Source organism: Schistocerca gregaria, chromosome 6 (assembly GCF_023897955.1).
Source record: "Schistocerca gregaria isolate iqSchGreg1 chromosome 6, iqSchGreg1.2, whole genome shotgun sequence".
NCBI classification, from domain to species: Eukaryota; Metazoa; Arthropoda; class Insecta; order Orthoptera; family Acrididae; genus Schistocerca; species Schistocerca gregaria.
This window is the reverse complement of record NC_064925.1, coordinates 398,222,874-398,242,433: the sequence shown is the minus strand read 5'-3', so window position 1 is coordinate 398,242,433 and position 19,560 is coordinate 398,222,874. Positions and strand designations below refer to the sequence as shown.

The window sequence follows — 19,560 nt, the reverse complement described above, 5'->3', positions numbered from 1 at the left end:
CTGATCGGGTGGAGATAGTTAGTACTCACTTTGACAGGAATGTTTCCGTTGCCCTGCAGATGAACGCTGAATACTGGTTGAACACCCATCCTCAGATACAGGTTCTTCCTGTCCTTCAAAACCAGTATATCTGTCCACCTTAACATCACCTATTTCTGTGCCATTCGCTTTATATTTCTGATTTATACATTCCGTGAACTCACCATCTCGATCCTGATTTTATTTTCATATTCAGCACGTTGTAACTTTATCCCTAATACCTGGACCCCATTCGTAGGATTAATTCTCATCATGATGTCACTGTACACAGCTTACACAGTAACCCGCATCCCAACACTATAAGACACATTCCTACTGCAGCTGTACCATTCACGCAGCTCGAGCATTTGTTAGTGCAGCTAATCTGATAGCGCCAGCAGACAGGTGCTATTCTTACGACCGAGTGTCAGTCTAAGCATGGTTTCGAGCGGTTCCGAGAGTTCTATGTCAAAGGTGGCCCTTGTAAGACAAAGAGCCATAACGCCTCTGCGAAGAGAACGGTGTTTGCGACGTAGTTGAACGTATAAAGAAATGTATTTTTCACTCATGGATCTCGCTGCAGTTTGCGGATTAAGTCTCTTCGCTCTTTTGTATGCTGGTACATTACCAAGAAAGGTAGCGTGCGAAAGATTACCGTTAACATCAGAAGCTATGGTGACGAGGTATTTCATCTACTAGTGCAACAGTTTCGCTGCGAAATTTAAACATTTAATATGAGTACATGGAAATACCCGTCTGCATCCGAGCTCTATGGTGGACAAATCACTTCCCAGAATGAGACGCTTGAGAACTGAACCGACTTTAATCCGATACGCTACTCTGGAAAGCAGTGGAAAACACCAGATAGGACTCTACAGGCTTCCGGCTTAGCTCTTTCTCAGAAATGATACCGACTATCAATAGAACTTGTAATCGCCCTAATGGCCTATAAATCAGTGCCGTTAATGGTTTTCTGTAATTGATGGTACGATAGTAAACCGTTTCAGGCAGGTGGAGTGAGCACCTAATCCTCTCGTGTCTGAATTACAAATACAGTGTGCGGGCTTCCAAACTTCGAAGAGGATGGAATGTCACTCGAACAAAGTTAAAGTGATTTGCAGCGTTCTTAAAGTACGCTACACCTACAGTTTTACTACATTACCGATTGGTAAATGCGCTAAATGCCGTTCAGAGAAGTTACAGCATTCATGCATGTTTTCCCAAAGTGCTTCATTCAAATTATCCATTTACAATTTACACAATTCTTCATATACTAGATGAACTAGTGCTCATACCTCTAGAGGTCTGCGTTTCAAAACCCATATTTGCTTGACTTTTTTTCTTGTTTTGATCGATACTACCATCTCTGAAGGCTGCCAATCCTATAATAGTAGCACGAACCATTTAGGCTTATAACTTTCGACTCCATTGTATCTGTAGCAGGTTTATTTCCTCAAATTGATACATTTACCGTCCTTTATAACCTCTGTAATTTGTGAAGTCATTACGGAATCACCATGTATTTATTTACTAGCGCCCAGGGTAGACGATTAGCTGTATTAAAGCTATAAGATATGATATACTATTACAGCTCGAAGAATATGCAACATCACGAATATTATATACTTTCATATGTTTCTAACAAAGATCTGAGTAACTATATTTTATATTATTCTAAAGTTGCATTAAATTATCAACAACGCAGAAAAATAAACACTAAATTATGTACTGTATTATTTTTCAGCTACAGAGCTATATATTTTTCAGCTACATAGATGTATAGCAAGTTATTTAGCTATATAGCAAGCCTCGTCGTGCGGGTATTCTTACTCCAACCTTCATTCATTTGAACCTGCTTACAGTATTTGAGACAACTTTGGCTCTCCATACTTTGTTTAATCATCGCACTGAGACTCCTGAAACTTAAGGTGTGTCCGATTAGCTGATTCCTCCTTTCAGTTAGGCCGTGTCATGAGTTTCCTTATCCCCAGTTTGACTTAGTAAATTCTCATTATTAAATATTCAGCATTATTCTGGGGCACGAGATTCCAAAAGCCTTTATGCTACTTTGTCTGAACTAGTTTTCGCCCATGATTGTGTACAACGGTAAGCTCTAGACAGGTACATTCAGAAAATAGCTACAAAACTTTATTTTATTTTCGGTATTAATTGATTTGTCTTTTGTAGTTATTCCTTCTTTGGTACTATCAGTGTGCATTTTAAATCCTCCCTAGCTCCGGAATCATCAGTACAGAAATAGAAAAACTCGTCGACAAGTTTTAGTGTCACATTTCATTTTCTGAACATAGTCTAATTTAATTAGACAATATTCCAATACAATTGTTTAAATTTCGTTGATACTTAACGTATAAAGATTTTTCGAGACACAATCCATTCAGTTCGACTCTTGTTGTAAGTTTGTACCATCTCTAAGAGACTTACGATGTAATCAGAATAACCCTGCAGTTCTTATTTATTGGCCTTAAAATAGGGAAAAGGAATTAAGATTCTTATTTATTCGTCTTCAATTTTGAACCCCTTACGAAATTTTTCCTTAGTTTCTTCTACTGCTTGCTCAGTGAATATGTTGAATAACACCAGGAATAGGCTACAACCCCGTCTCACTCCATTCTCAACTACTGCTTCCATTTCATCTATTTATGCTTTTAAGTGTAGTCTGTTTTATGTAAAAATTGGAGATAACCTCTCGCATCCTATATTTTATCCCTGCTATCAGCAGCACTTCAAAGGAGTGTTTTCCTGGAAACATTATCAAAAGCTTAATCTTAAGGTTCTTATATAACAAACGTAGGATTGCCTATTTTCAATGAATCTGACGGTAGGTCATAGTGGATACCTTCCTCCTCTCTTGAGACATGTATGAAGAAATATTGTGTCAGTCATCACGTTTTTAAGAGAACTTCCGATTGAGCTGGTAAACAACCATGAAGAAAAACGATGGCTCTACTGTCTTGTGCGTCGCCCATCGCTAGAATATACTCTAATAACAAGGCCAACTGTCGAAAATGTGTTTTATTAGATTCAACACCGAACACACACACAATTAGACGTTGTTGCAAAGATAAGATATAAATGAAACAAAATTAACGACAACTGATGGAAACAAAGGCAGGGGTGAAAACGTATAATTCTATACATTGTTTCATCTCAAGTAACAAAGATATGATGGTCTAACATCAGGTAATTAGAAGCGTGCATGTGTCAACATTACAGTTAAAAAAATAAAACTGTGACTGACTGCAGTGAAGACTGTGTGAACAGCGAATAAACTTTGGCTAGTTTCCCAAACTGCTGTGAAATCGCTACCGATATTCAAGCCTCAGCTACACATTAATTTTTAATTCATCAGCTTTGCTGGTTCCCTATTCTCAGAAGATCTTCACAAAATATCACTTGCGCAAATTCAAAATCCTTCAGTTACGACAGTTTACAGTTGAAAGCAGTAAGAAAATATGTAGCGCATCAAACGTTGCTAAAAATACCATGTCTCACAAACTTGTTACGACTTGAAACGTTGCAAAAAAGGCGAAATGAATTCAGCAGTCAGCCGCAGATCCGGTGTGTATTTGACTGCAGGTCTTCATTCAAGCTGTCGAACAGCTATCCTCAGCTCGTTTAAACCGATCCATAGGTTGCAAACTCGTCAAGCATGTGACAACACATGGCACAATAGGACTTTACGACTTTAACACGTACAGAGGCAGATTTCTTTTAACAGAGACAATCTAAGAACGTGTTTAAATCGTAAAGTAACATGTGTTGTAGAAAGCTTCGCTAGTCTATGTGACTCAGTTTCAGTGCACTGAGGATAGATATTCAATAGCTGAGATCTAAACTTACAATAAAGCACAGTCTAGATTTACGATTGCTTAATGCCTTTCCATTTTTTTTTAATGTACCACAGTCGCTTCGAACGGAGTCCAACGTAGGTGAAATGTTGTGTTTGACTTGACTTACCACCCAAGCTTTATTCCTGCCGAAAACTACAAACTGCTCACGGGACAGGCTCACCAGCTATAGCGTGCTGCACTAGCTTTCAAAACGCCACAGTAAAAAAGCATGCTATGTCAGCCATTTTAAAAATTTCTTGCCAATATACGTTAAAATGAACATCACTTAAACTATATAGTCTTAAGGGCTCCGTACCTCAGCTAGTAAAAACGGAACGTTTATAGCACCACTTTGTTGTCCGTTTGTCTGTCGGTCTGTTCAAACACCTTTTCCTCAGGAACGGGCAGAGGTATACAGTTGGAAATTATATCCAATAGTACAGTCTACAGTCCATTGGTGGTGTAGCAGATGTAAACGTCTACGTTATTACAATCAAAAGATACTACCATTCATGGCACATATTTTGATACTCGCAAACTAATTCTTCAGAAGCTATTAGGTACTTCCCGTTGACATAGAATGACGAAATTCAGCATGAAGAAAAGTTTCACAGCACAAGTAAACAAAAAAATCCGAAAACTGCTGCTTCTACATTATATGAGAAAAAGTGCCGTTTGTTGTCCATCTGCCTGTAGTTCTGTTAAAATCCCTTTTTCTCAAAAATGGTGAGTGGTCTCAAGATGAATTTATGTCAAATACTAATGTCTATGGTGCCTCGGTGGTGTAATAAATGTAAGCGTCTACGTCAGTGGAATGAAAAATTACGAACTATTACGTCACATATTTTGAAATCTTCTTACTCATCAGAATCTATAGATATTCTGCCTACTTACATAATTAATTTTTACGGAATTCTCAGAGCGCGACTCCTACTCGCCTGTGTCCTGTTTTTTCTTAATACAGTAGATATTTATATGAGGTAAGAGTTGGGGGTGCAGGATATCACAGTCTAATGTCGTAATACAGGTAACTGTGGGGTACTTTTTGTTTTGGTTAATTTTACTCAGTTGTTCCACTCACTATTCTTTACATCTTTAAATTATAGTCTCCATTAGTATGCTTTCGCAGCACACTTCAGCTATGTTTCGACATACTGGTTACAAATGTAGCAGTGTAGTTTATCAGTAGAGTAATTTACGATGTTTTTATAACCATTCACAATTAATAAAATGTTCTGGTCTCATATGACGTGGTCGAATGGACTGCATATTTTAACGCAGCGTTTCGTCCCCATCCGCGAAGGACAATTTCGAATTTCGATTGGGAAAGTAGCTTCTTTGACTGTCCGCTACCAGTGTCATTAAAGAAGTAGCGGAGTGAGATACGGTATCAGAACAGCATCAGTTGTCATCTACATCTATATCTACGTGTTACTCACCAAATCTCATTTAAGTTATTGGAAGAGAGTTCATCGAACCACCTTCACAATCCTCTATCATTCCAATCTCGTATAGCGCGCGGAAAGAACTAAAACCTATACCTTTTAGTACGAGCTCTGATTTCCTTATTTTATCATGGCGATCGTTTCCCCCTATATAGGCCGGTGTCAACAAAATACACTCCTGGAAATTGAAATAAGAACACCGTGAATTCATTGTCCCAGGAAGGGGAAACTTTATTGACACATTCCTGCCTGGGGTCAGATACATCACATGATCACACTGACAGAACCACAGGCACACAGACACAGGCAACAGAGCATGCACAATGTCGGCACTAGTACAGTGTATATCCACCTTTCGCAGCAATGCAGGCTGCTATTCTCCCATGGAGACGATCGTTGAGATGCTGGATGTAGTCCTGTGGAACGGCTTGCCATGCCATTTCCAGACGACGCTTCATCCAGTCCCTAACATGCTCAATGGGGGACAGATCCGGAGATCTTGCTGGCCAGGGTAGTTGACTTACACTTTCTAGAGCACGTTGGGTGGCACGGGATACATTCGGACGTGCATTGTCCTGTTGGAACTGCAAGTTCCCTTGCCGGTCTAGGATTGGTAGAACGATGGGTTCGATGACGGTTTGGATGTACCGTGCACTATTCAGTGTCCCCTCGACGATCACCAGAGGTGTACGGCCAGTGTAGGAGATCGCTCCCCACACCATGATGCCGGGTGTTGGCCCTGTGTGCCTCGGTCGTATGCAGTCCTGATTGTGGCGCTCACCTGCACGGCGCCAAACACGCATACGACCATCATTGGCACCAAGGCAGAAGCGACTCTCATCGCTGAAGACGACACGTCTCCATTCGTCCCTCCATTCACGCCTGTCGCGACACCACTGGAGGCGGGCTGCACGATGTTGGGGCGTGAGCGGAAGACGGCCTAACGGTGTGCGGGACCGTAGCCCAGCTTCATGGAGACCGTTGCGAATGGTCCTCGCCGATACCCCAGGAGCAACAGTGTCCCTAATTTGCTGGGAAGTGGCGGTGCGGTCCCCTACGGCACTGCGTAGGATCCTACGGTCTTGGCGTGCATCCGTGCGTCGCTGTGGTCCGGTCCCAGGTCGACGGGCACGTGCACCTTCCGCCGACCGTTAGCGACAACATCGATGTACTGTGGAGACCTCACGCCCCACGTGTTGAGCAATTCGGCGGTACGTCCACCCGGCCTCCCGCATGCTGCGAAGGAGCTCCGTACGCCACGGCAAACTGGCTGTCACTGACGGCGGCGGTGCACAAATGCTGCGCAGCTAGCGCCATTCGACGGCCAACACCGCGGTTCCTGGTGTGTCCGCTGTGCCGTGCGTGTGATCATTGCTTGTACAGCCCTCTCGCAGTGTCCGGAGCAAGTATGGTGGGTCTGACACACCGGTGTCAATGTGTTCTTTTTTCCATTTCCAGGAGTGTACTTTCGCATTCGGAGGAGAATGTTGGTGATTGGAATTTCGTGAGAAGATTCCGTCGCAACGAAAAACGCCTTTGTTTTAATGATGTCCACCCCAAATATTGTATCGTTTCAGTGACACTCTCCCCCTTACTTTGCGATAATACAAAAAGTGCTGCCCTTCTTTGAACTTTTTCGATGTACCCTGTCATTCCAACATGATAAGGATCCCATACCGCTCAACAATATTCTAAAAGAGGACAGATAAGCTTGGTGTAGGCAGTCTCCTTAGTACATCTGTTACATTTTCTAGGTGTCCTGCCAATAAAACGCCGTCTTTGGATAACCTTCCCCACAAAATTTTCTATGTGTTCCTTCCATTTTACGTTGTTCGGAATTGTAATTCGTTGGTATTTAGTTGAACTTACTGCCCTTAGATTTGTCTGATTTATAGTGTAACCGAAGTTTAAGGGATTCCTTTTAGCACTCATGCGAATAACCTCACACTTGTCTTTATTTAGGGTCACTTGCCAATTTTCACACCATACAGATATCTTTTCTAAATCAGTTTTGGATTTGCTTTGTAAGTAGGCTGTTTAGGTTTTTTAATTGGTAACGCCACATGGCGCTCTGTATGAAAATCACTGGCTGTGCTGTGTGCAGTCTGTGGGTGGTTTGCATTGTTGTTTGCTATTGTAGTGTTGGGCTTTTGGCTATTAACAGCGCGTAGCGTTGCGCAGTTGGAGGTGAGCCGCCAGCAGTGGTGGGTGTGGGGAAGTGAGATGGCGGATATTTGAGAGCGGATGATCTGGACGTGTGTCCATCAGAAACAGTACATGGATGTCATGAACTGCTATATATATTACGACTTTTGAACACTATTAATGTAAATACATTGTTTGTTATCTATCAAAATCTTTCATTTCCTAACTATGTCTATCACTAGTTAGTGCCTTCAGTAGATTGAATCTTTTATTTAGCTGGCAGTAGTGGCGCTCTCTTTATTGCAGTAGTTCGAGTAACGAAGATTTTTATGAGGTAAGTGATTTGTGAAATGTTAGTCAGGGCCATTGTTTTGTAGGGATTATTGAAAATCAGATTGCGTTGTGCTAAAAAATATTGTGCGTCAGTTTAGTGTTGATCAGAATAGGTAAAGAGCGAAATGTCTGAGTAAGTTCAGTTTTGCTCAGCTGTTTGAAAAGCAAATAATGTGCGAGGTTTATCAGCACAGTCATTCATTGATTTTTCTAAGGGGACGTTACAGCTTTGGTCTTCTGATGATTTTATTGGTCGATAAACGACTGCTTCATCTGCGGAAAATACCGTACGCAAAACGTTACAGTCTTATGAAGCTTAAGATACAAAATTAAAATAGAAACAAAGAAAAATTAAATTGCTTGCTCATAACGAACTATAGTTGACATTGCATACTTTTCATGGTAGTCAATAATTTTACTTCTTTATCGTCACAATCTTGGTGTGACGCAAACCATTTCTGTTGTGTTTGCTCTCTCGAAGGCACATGTTGTGACCAGTTTTCGGAATCTGTGGGAAGTCCCCGACAAGACCACCTTCCTCTATTAGGATTAGCACTTTTACGCCGCGATATAAAACAACACGCGATAAAAGATATAGCTATATTAGCATTTAAGCGAGCTACCTGTGCGGAGTCAGGGGCTTGCATAATTAATTTGAAAATTTTAATTAAACTTGAACACGCCCTCTCTAACTTAGAAACCGTCCAAATGTTTTCGGTTCACACAGATAACGAAGCAGAGGCGCCCGCTTCCCGTATTTCAGTGGAGTTTGTGGCGGACAGGCGCGGTTGTGCAAGCAGTGCTCTTGCATATTTGCATATTCATGCTGCAGCCGTCATGTCAAACTACTTGTCGCACTCGGCAGTGCCCTGCAGCCGCCAGAAAGTAGAACCAAGTTGGTGCTAAGCGAACCGCGCTGGTGTCTTCCGTGCATTTGTGACTGTGTCTTGTGTGACTGTGTGTTTGCGTGTGCGCGCATGCGCTACTGTGCATATGTAATGCAGTGTAACTTTGCTTGTTTGAAGTCTGACGACCAATTAGAGGAAGACGTTTTATTGACGTAGTTCATAAGTATAAGATTGACGTCGAACGTGGTTGTCTGACCCACATTGTGTAGCGAAGACTCCTCTTCTCCTTACGTATGTTTCTCGTTCATCAATAAACCCCAGTTCTTTAAAGGGTCTAACTCAATGCCGATTCAAAGTCTGATTACTTTACGAATGATATAATGCATTAAACATTTGACTTAAGCATGTATATGAGACAAAGAACTTTGAGGATCGCCGAAGACATTGTAGTTCTGTCAGAGACAGCAAAGGACTAGGAAGAGCAGTTGAACGGAATGGACACTGTCTTGAAGGGAGGATATAAGGTGAACATCAACAAAAGCAAAACGAGGATTATCGAATGTAGTCGATTAAGTCACGTGATGCTGAGGGAATTAGATTAGGAAATGAGACACTTAAAATAGTAAAGGAGTTTTGCTATTTGGGGAGCAAATTAACTGATGATGGTCGAAGTAGAGAGGATATAAAATGTAGATTGACAATGGCAAAGAAAGAGTTTCTGAAATTTGTTAACATCGAGTATAGATTTAAGTGTCAGGAATTCGTTTCTGAAAGTATTTGTATGGAGTGTAACCATGAATGGAAGTGAAACATGGACGGTAAATAGTTTACAGAAGAAGAGAACAGAAGCTTTTGAAATGTGGTGCTACAGAAGAATGCTGAAGATTAGATGGGTGGATCATATAACTAATGAGGAGGTATTGAATAGGTTTGGGGAGAAGAGGAGTTTGTGGCACAACTTTACAAGAAGAAGGGATCGGTTGGTAGGACATGTTCAAAGGCATCAACGGATCACCAACTTAGTATTGGATGGCAGTGTGGAGGGTAAAAATCGTAGAGGGAGGCCAGGAGATGAATACACTAAGCAGATTCAGAAGGATCTAGGTTGCAGTAGGTACTGGGAGATGAAGAAGCTTGCACAGGATAGAGTAGCATAGAGAGCTGCATCAAACCAGTCTCAGGACTGAAGACCACAACAACAACATGAGACAAAGCTTAGAAAAGGTTTAAATTTGTATTTCAAGTTTGCTGGAAGTTCTGAAGGGCTCCCATTATAAAAGATTTGAGGAATACAATCTGAGTAATTCGCACTGCATTATTATCGAAAGCCACTTGTTCACGCATGTCAATGTTTATGACGTGTCTCTTGAATGTGTGAAGAATAATTACATAATTTTGCAATGCTTTCAGTGATGAATGTAGATACTGTCTAGAAAGGTTGTAGCAAACACTGAAAGATTTTATGGCGATGTTGCAAACATCCAAGGATGACAGCGAAGGGTAAATGCATCAATCTGAGGTAAGTCTCCCATGCCCATAAACGAGCGAGAAAGTGAAAACCGTTCAGATATATGTGACGGTGAAGTACAAGTACTGTTACTGTTGTCGGTGAGACTGTAGGATAGTCGACTTCCAAATGTGGTGGTACGGACGAGACGAAGAAAAATTTCTTGTCGACTTTTGCTCTAAAATGTATATCTTAGGAGGCATCAGGAAGGTTTTCGCTTGTAACTTCCAATTCATTAGTTTCCGGGTCAGGGTCCCCTATCGCTCACCCGAGAAAGCTTGTATCATCATCATGGGATTATCCTGTAGAGGAAGTATCAAAGAAGTAACAAAGGAAGACATCATGCTTGATGTTGCAGGTTTATTGCGCACCACTGTAAACAAAAGCTAATTATTCGCCATGTAATTTTTTATCACGTTATATCTCCTGAGATTTGTGTGTACAGTGAAGTAATTTTTACTCACATTCTGTGATATAGGTGAAAAATATCTGCAAACTTTTCACATCCAGTATCGTTAGTAAAGAAGTAGTAAATTAAAACGCCTTGAATAATGGTAAAGTTAGATAGACTTTGCGTCAGAGTGAACAGTCGAGATAGCAAAATATTTCTTTATTGGCCGGTTTTGGCTTCTGTACAACCCATCTTTAGAATATCTTTGCCCTCTATAGATTCATCGTGGTAACACGATCGTACACTGACTAAATAACGAGAAGGTAATAAGCGATAAGTATGAGGGTTTGGACTTAAATAGTGGCAACTATTTATTCGCAACCGATACAAAATAGTTACATAATCGCACCTGTTACTGGAGCCTGTTCTGTTGATGATGAGAATGGAGCGGTATACTGCGTGTCGAAACTCTGGAACAGTTCTGAAGCGAATGCAACCGCCACTGTTCGTCTTTGGAACATAGGCGACACTTTCGGCGCAACCCACCCATCATTTAACAAGACAATGAACGGACTCATACAGTGCTAGCTGTGGCTGCTCTGTTTGGTCGATGGGACTAAGAAGTCCTTGTGACTTTCGTTTGGTTCAAAAGATGAAGGAAGCACTTCGTAGCTCAAATATGTTCAAATGGCAGTGAGCACTATGGGACTTAACATCTGAGATCATCAGTCGCCTAGACTTAGAACTACGTAAGCCTAACTAACCTAAGGACATCACACACATCCATGTCCGAGGCAGGATTCGAACCTGCGACCGTAGCAGCAGCGCGGTTCCGGACTTAAGCCCCTAGAACCGATCGACCACAAAGGCCGTTGAACTTCGTGGCAGTCCCTTCAGAACTGTTCCAGAGATTCGACAGGCAGTAGACCGCTCCATTCGCACTATCAACAGAACAGACTCTGCTAACGGTATCTACGCCTTCCACATCGCTGGCAACGTTGTCTACACAACGATGGTGACTGCTTTGAAGGACAGTAACAGGTACAAATATGTAACTATTTTGTATCCGTTTTGAATAAATAGTTGCCACTATTTAAGTTCCAACCCTCGTACTTTTCCTTTCATCATTTCGTGGGTGGTGTCTACGGGAAAATATTTCGTATAATTTCGAAATTATATGTAAAGTTTGGTACCAGCTGCTAAGTACTCTGAATCTCCAATTCTCGCTTTATATAGTAAGGCTGTTTGGTCGACGTCAGTTACACTACTTAAAGACAAGCTCAAAGTTTCTAACGGTGATAACTATCTTATTTTGTTGAACTTTTGAACAAGGATTATATTAGTATCTACCTGTATTAGTGACAGCACTCGAAATTTTTAAAATCGATCAATACACAAGCAAAACATTGAAAATCAAATGTTTCTTGCCCCTGGAAGCCGTTGGACGGACAAACGGCGACTGGTATTGGGTTCCAGGATGTCGGTTTAGTGATAAAGGTCGCTCCTTTTATTTGCGTTCATGATAAAACAGATCTGAAGATGGTTATTGATGACCAAAACCGGTAATCTAAGGAGATAACAATTTTGTGACCAAAGACGAAAGGGAAAGAAATTTATTCTACCCTTTAAGGATCAATGTTTTGTTCCTGACCAGTATGACAGTTATAGGCAACAGATCTAACCTGGGTGGCCAGAATCCACGGGGCGGGTTGCCCAATATTAAGATGTTCCATGTGTGACTGAAGTATAGAGATGATATCCGAGCAGTCTGCTAAAGACAGGTGCGTATTTACTGTAGCAGTACGTCGTGGTTTAACCGCGTCTGAAAAGGGGTGATAATGACTAGAAGCCGTAAGGATTACAGAATATCGGAGACTACACAAGAATTCGGATTTACGGTGTCAGCAGTATCGAGGGTAGATCTCCAGTAACGTAAAGACAATGTTTCAACACCAGTAAACCGCAGCAGAGGACACCACAAGTGTTTGAAGGAAGGTCGTTACGTTGCTTCCGCAGAACCGTACGATGCTATGGGTCTCGCAGGATACAATCGTCGATGTGCAGTGGCCAGTTTCCGTCCTAAGCTCTGAGGGAGTTCAATAGTTTGTTCAGAAGTGATGGTTAACTGGCTTTTGAAACGTTTGGGGCCAGTCGGGAGGACAGAAACGACGCGAACGCCCAGCTATTTTTCTCAAACGATTTTATAGAAACTATTAGGTAATAAAATTTCATTTTTGCTTTTCATATAGCTTTACATTTCAGGTTCGTTATGATGTGCCCACTATTTTATTGCTTGTCGTAGTTACTGTGATATCTACATGGAAGTAGGACTCTGCTGGAAACTGGAAAAAGTTTGCAATGGGAAACAGTGGTCGCTATGATTTAGCGTTTGGTGTATGTTACACGATATGTTCCTGCATGTGAAAATTAACTAAGATAATGAATTTTTCTTCAGACCTGGTTGGAGGTCTCTTTCTGTCGCCAATCTAGAGATAATTCAAGTGACGTTGCGCACTCATTTGCGACCGCACCAGCGATAAGTCCAGAGTGATATATCCACAACATTCTTTACATATCCTAAACGGATTGAGATATCGAAATGAGATTTGGGTAAATAATAGCACACAATGAGTGGAGTATTTTGCCATATGGTTTTATGTAAAACTCCATTACCTACCGTGTTATTCCACTAACTACAGACTTTTCCGATAAAAGAATGTAATTTTTAAGGGCCATAGGCAGCTGATGATATAAGAAATGCTATCGGTTTTGGAACAACACAGGTGAGGTCATTATACATTTATTTTGTAGCAAGGATGTGCTGTTTCATAAGATGCTGCCGTTACTTTTCTTCAGTTCCTCGCTTAATACAATTGATAAATCATACTTTCAGAAATCTCTCGCAGCACGATTGTGCAACATGTTAGTGAGGTGAGACTGTGTAAACTTTGAAATTACAATGAAATAAACACCCTTAGCTGCTTACAGGCGTTGACATACGTGAACGGGGACAGATGAAAATGTGTGCCCCGACCGTGACTTGAATCCGGAATCTCCTGCTTCCATGGCAGATGCTCTATCCGTCTTTTTTTTTTTTTTTAAAAAAAAAAAAAATTTTTTCGCTGTAGTTCGTTGCATCTGCTCGGTGCGGACGTCTCAAGACACCCGTTACAGTTCGTCGTTTATCCATTCACTCAGTTTTTTTTTTTTATTACAGATCGCTGCTAACCCCCTGACCGAACACGCTGAGCTACCATTCCCGCTATAAAGAAAGTAAAAATTTCACTAGAGGGAAGAGTTGAACCAAGGACCTCTCGTTCCGCAGCTGCTCACGGTAACCACGAGACCACGGCGCTCCCAACTAGCTACAGAAACTTCATGGCAGAGTAAAACTGTGTGCCTGGCCGAGACTCGAACTCGGGACCTTTGCCTTTCGCGGGCAAGTGCTCTACCAACTGAGCTACCCAAGCACAATGAAAATGTGTGCCCCGACCGGGATTGGAACCCGGGATCTCCTCCTCACATTGCGGACGCTCTGAATGTGGGACGTTGAGAATGTGGGTTTCACGGGAGGCGTGCCAGAGATAAATCCCTGCAGTTGCGCAATCCTCTGTGTCCTCGGTTGCTCAGATCGATAGAGCGTCTGCCACGTAAGCAGGAGATCCGGAGTTGGTGTCCCGGTCGTGGCACACATCTTAATTTCTCCCCGTTGACGTATGCCAATGCCTGTCAGCAGCTAAGGGTGTTCATTTGATGGTAATTTCATTCTAACGAGCTGCATGAACACCGATGGTGACATGTCCGAAATAACAGATACCATCTTAGTATATGCACTAATGGAAATTGAAATAAGAACACCGTGAATTCATTGTCCCAGGAAGGGGAAACTTTATTGACACATTCCTGGGGTCAGATACATCACATGATCACACTGACAGAACCACAGTCATATAGACACAGGCAACAGAGCATGCACAATGTCGGCACTAGTACAGTGTATATCCACATTTCGCAGCAATGCAGGCTGCTATTCTCCCATGGAGACGGTCGTAGAGGTGCTGGATGTAGTCCTGTGGAACGGCTTGCCATGCCATTTCCACCTGGCGCCTCAGTTGGACCAGCGTTCGTGCTGAACGTGTAGACCGCGTGAGACGACGCTTCATCCAGTCCCTAACATGCTCAATGGGGGACAGATCCGGAGATCTTGCTGGCCTGAGTAGTTGACTTACACCTTCTAGAGTACGTTGGGTGGCACGGGATACATGCGGACGTGCATTGTCCTGTTGGAACAGCAAGTTCCCTTGCCGCTCTAGGAATGGTAGAACGATGGGTTCGATGACGGTTTCGATGTACCGTGCACTATTAAGTGTCCCCTCGACGATCACCAGAGGTGTACGGCCAATTTAGTAGATCGCTCCCCACACCATGATGCCGGGTGTTGGCCCTGTGTGCCTCGGTCGTATGCAGTCCTGATTGTGGCGCTCACCTGCACGGCGCCAAACACGCATACGACCATCATTGGCACCAAGGCAGAAGCGACTCTCATCGCTGAAGACGACACGTCTCCATTCGTCCCTCCATTGACGCCTGTCGCGACACCACTGGAGGCGGGCTGCACGATGTTGGGGCGTGAGCGGAAGACGGCCTAACGGTGTGCGGGACCGTAGCCCAGCTTCATGGAGACGGTTGCGAATGGTCCTCGCCGATACCCTAGGAGCAACAGTGTCCCTAATTATCTGGGAAGTGGCGGTGCGGTCCCCTACGGCACTGAGTAGGATCCTACGGTCTTGGCGTGCATCCGTGCGTCGCTGCGGTCCGGTCCCAGGTCGACGGGCATGTGCACCTTCCGCCAACCACTGGCGTCAACATCGATGTACTGTGGAGACCTCACGCCCCACGTGTTGAGCAATTCGGCGGTACGTCCACCCGGCCTCCCGCATGCCCACTATACGCCCTCGCTCAAAGTCCGTCAACCGCACATACGGTTCACGTCCACGCTGTCGCGGCATGCTACCAGTGTTAAAGACTGCGATGGAGCTCCGTATGCCACGGCAAACTGGCTGACACTGACGGCGACGGTGCACAAATGCTGCGCAGCTAGCGCCATTCGACGGCCAACACCGCGGTTCCTGGTGTGACCGCTGTGCCGTGCGTGTGATCATTGCTTGTACAGCCCTCTCGCAGTGTCCGGAGCAAGTATGGTGGGTCTGACACACCGGTGTCAATGTGTTCTTTTTTCCATTTCCAGGAGTGTATATGTGTAAACATTGCTGATTTCTGGCAAATGATGCAGATTTTAACATGGTAACTTGGGAAACGTGTAAGGTTTACTCAATATTCCTCTCTCATGAGACTTTTCACAAAGCTGAAAATGATTAACAAACAAGGTGTAAATGAATCTCAGCATTTTGTGGACACAATTCTTTTTAGATGCTAACCAAAGAGGAGATGATAGACCTTGATGAACAGTGACTATGCAAGGGTGGGCGTGAAGGGTCCCCGCTTAATATTTACAAAAAATGTGAGTGTAGTCTTCAGTTTAGAGTGGCACTTTCCCTCCAGCACCCGGCAAATCCCCTAAAACGCCCGCCTACATCCCCCACTACTACTGTTCACCCACGCGTGCCCTGCGGTCTGCACATCAAGCAGCAACAGTATCCTGCGTGCACTGTGCCGATGGGTTACTCTGAATCAGGTAGCCGGTTTGATTGCGAAGCGTCAGGAACCAGTCTCCACAGTGACTTCATAGAGACAATACAGATTGACCCAAAAGTATCTAACATTTGAAAATACAATAACACATGAAATAATGTAGGTAGACAGGTAACACTTGACACACTTGCCTGAAATGACATGAGGTTTTATTGAAACCTAAACCGAATGCAAATACTGAGCCAGCAGATGGAGCTGGACAGCAACATGTCAATAACGCCACATAAGAATCGTATGTAAAACGAGTTCGAGAGGGAGGCAGACCACCCACAGCTTTGCTGATAAATTCTTCCTAGAAGGTACGACTTTTATGCAGGACGGTACTTCACCACCATATTGTTGTACATGTGAAAGATCTCTTGGGCACATCATTTGGTTGGGACTGTGTGCTGAGGTGCCACTTCAATCTTACATGGTCTCTCAGGTCCTCGGACCTCAATTCATTATTCATTGTGGGCACACGCCAGGTCACAAGTCTGCCATTATCGACCGACTTCATTAGGGATGTTAAAAGACAGCGTCCAATGGCAACTTTTCACCATGCCTACTGGTAAGCCGCTCAGCGCTATTCACAACATTTCCACTAGCCCACAGGCATTTTTTATGATTGACGGCCGACATGTTGAGCATCCATTATAAAGAAGAATGTTTTTGCTAAAAAAATAACTGTTAGGATAGTTTATGCTTTTTTGGCATGTGAAGAGATCTCTGTTGGTTATTATGTGCAGTTTTCTTGTTTCAAAAAAACTACAAGTCATTTCAAAAATATGTTGTATGAATGAGTGCTGTCTGCTCTCCCAGACATCTCTGAAAGGACAGGCACCACGAATTCATATAATTGATTGTTTTAAACGGGCAGTGGATCCAAATTCTTCAGTGTAGATATAGAAGTACGTCAGACATCTTGCGGGAAACGCAGAAGAGGGAGCTTGGAAGAAATGGAAAAAAATGGTTCAAATGGCTCTGAGCACTATGGGACTCAACTGCTGTGGTCATTAGTCCCCTAGAACTTAGAACTACTTAAACCTAACTAAACTAAGGACATCACACACATCCATGCCCGAGGCAGGATTCGAACCTGCGACCGTAGCGGTCTCGCGGTTTCAGACTGCAGCGCCTATAACCGCACGGCCACTTCGGCCGGCGTGCAGGAGTGTCCACGTGACGTCCATAGGAAAGGGATCTCATTATTAGCTGTACCGTTACACTGATACTTAACCGTGATCTATGATGTTCACGAAAATCGATATTCCTTTTTGCGTATTGTTTCTGAAATATGTCACGAGCTACCAATCACAGTCACATTTGTGATATGTATGTTGAGGAGTTGTCGAGTACGTCAAAGGTACACAGGTATGACAATTCACAGTCTGGTGAAACAACGAGACTGACGAATAAAGCATTAGTAGACGATTTATGAGTTACTCGACGCTGCGGAGAAGGGGGTTAAACAGAACTCGTGATGAACGTCCCCTGTTTCTGACATTGCAGCACTTTTAAGTCTCATTGTATGCTTACCGACCTGTTTTGTGTCTTGTACATTTTGTCCATCAATCTTCTTCTGATATTTATTAGGTGATTTAAGTAAAAAAAAAGAGAAAAATGAAAAATATCGTCCGAACAGACCTTGAAGGCCCCGCGGTGGCATCCTCTGCGCTTAGGCGTTACCGGATGCGGAAAATGGTTAGCACGCGGTGAGGACAACGTTCTCCCGACCTTTGTCTGTGTTTGTGACAGACTGGAAGCAAATATTGTGGAATTTATTTCTCAGTTCCTTGAAATCTGTTGCTTTAAAACACACGTTGATCAACTTTTAGGTAGAGCATTCGATATTATAAACAGGTCAGCAGCTTACTTAGGCCAGCCTAGGAGAAAGCTAACAAGAGGCCAGTCACAAACTGTTGATACTTTTCACAGTAATAACTGTCGCACTTAAGTACAGTGGCGAATTGACTGTACGAGCATTCTCACTGACTCGAAACATTACGGAACGACTGCTGGACGTCGACCGCTTAAACTAAGCAACACACAGTGTTTGCACACGTTGAATGCTCGCCTGTGACTACCTGTGACTTTGCAACGCTCTCGAATACTTGATGTAACTAAAAATTAAAGCTAATACAATAGGAAATTTCAAATAGAATACTCATAACAGAAAAAAACATTCGGTCATCTTTTTCTTTCAATTGTATGTTATCTAAATGGACACAAGCAGTGTCGACTGCAAAAAGAATTATTTTCATGGTAACCGAAATGGGTCAGTTTTGGACCATCCTCAGACCCTCATATCGTGAAGGTAGGCGATGGCCGTGATTGGACAGTGTGTTGACTTCCGTTGAGTTGTAACATCCTCTTTATTCCCCACCAGCACCAACCATGATATTATGAGGACCTGAGGATGGTCAAAAGCTAACAGACAGCGGTTACCATGAAAATAATTGTTGGCACAGTTGTTGTGGTTGGCAGGAGAGCCAATACAGTGTTGCTAAAGGAGGCCGAAATGCACGGGTCTCAGCTCACGCAGGCTGGCATGAGGTCTGGAACATGATAAGGGAATTAGAATTGAGAAAAACGGACGTAGCTGGTGGAATACTTAACTTTAATCTATTAATGATTAACGTCGGTCTGGACGGTACATATCTCACAATATCAATAGTACAGATAATGGTGCCTTGCTAGGTCGTAGCAAATAACGTAGGTGAAGGCTATGCTAACTATCGTCTCGGCAAATGAGAGAGTAATTTGTCAGTGAACTATCGCTAGCAAAGTCGGCTGTACAACTGGGGCGAGTGCTAGGAAGTCTCTCTAGACCTGCGTGTGGTGGTGCTCGGTTTGCAATCACTGATAGTGGCAACACGCGGGTCCGACGTCAACTACCTGACCGCGGCCGGTTTAAAGGCTACCACCAAGCAAGTGTGGCGTCTGGCGGTGACACCACAACAGTCGAAACTTCTTGTGTTTAGTTTTAAACTACCTTTTGTCAGACCGCTGTTTTCCACTAGAAATGTTCTCAGAAATAAGTATTAGTTATTTTTCAAAATAAAAACGTACAATTTGGCAATATAGACTGAACTACAGATGCTGCATTTATATTTTATAATGCCATAGGCAGTGGTTTTCATATTCAAAGCTCACATCTTAAATATAGTGGCTGCATCGTTCGCTCTTGTCTTTGTTACAGAAAATCTCGTAATACGCTACTGGCCATTAAAATTTCTACATCAAGAAGAAATGCAGATGATAAACGGGTATTCATTGGAATAAAATATATTATACTAGAACTGACATGTGATTACATTTTCACGTAATT

At 42.9% G+C, this 19,560-nt stretch overlaps 1 non-coding gene across 1 annotated transcript; it reads right to left on the bottom strand.

Moving 5' to 3' along the window:
- Nucleotides 1-13,934: 13,934 nt before the first annotated feature.
- Nucleotides 13,935-14,009, bottom strand: Trnas-cga (transfer RNA serine (anticodon CGA)). Its single transcript has one exon. It is a non-coding gene; the product is annotated as a tRNA-Ser (tRNA).
- Between the last annotated feature and the right edge of the window lie 5,551 nt (nt 14,010-19,560).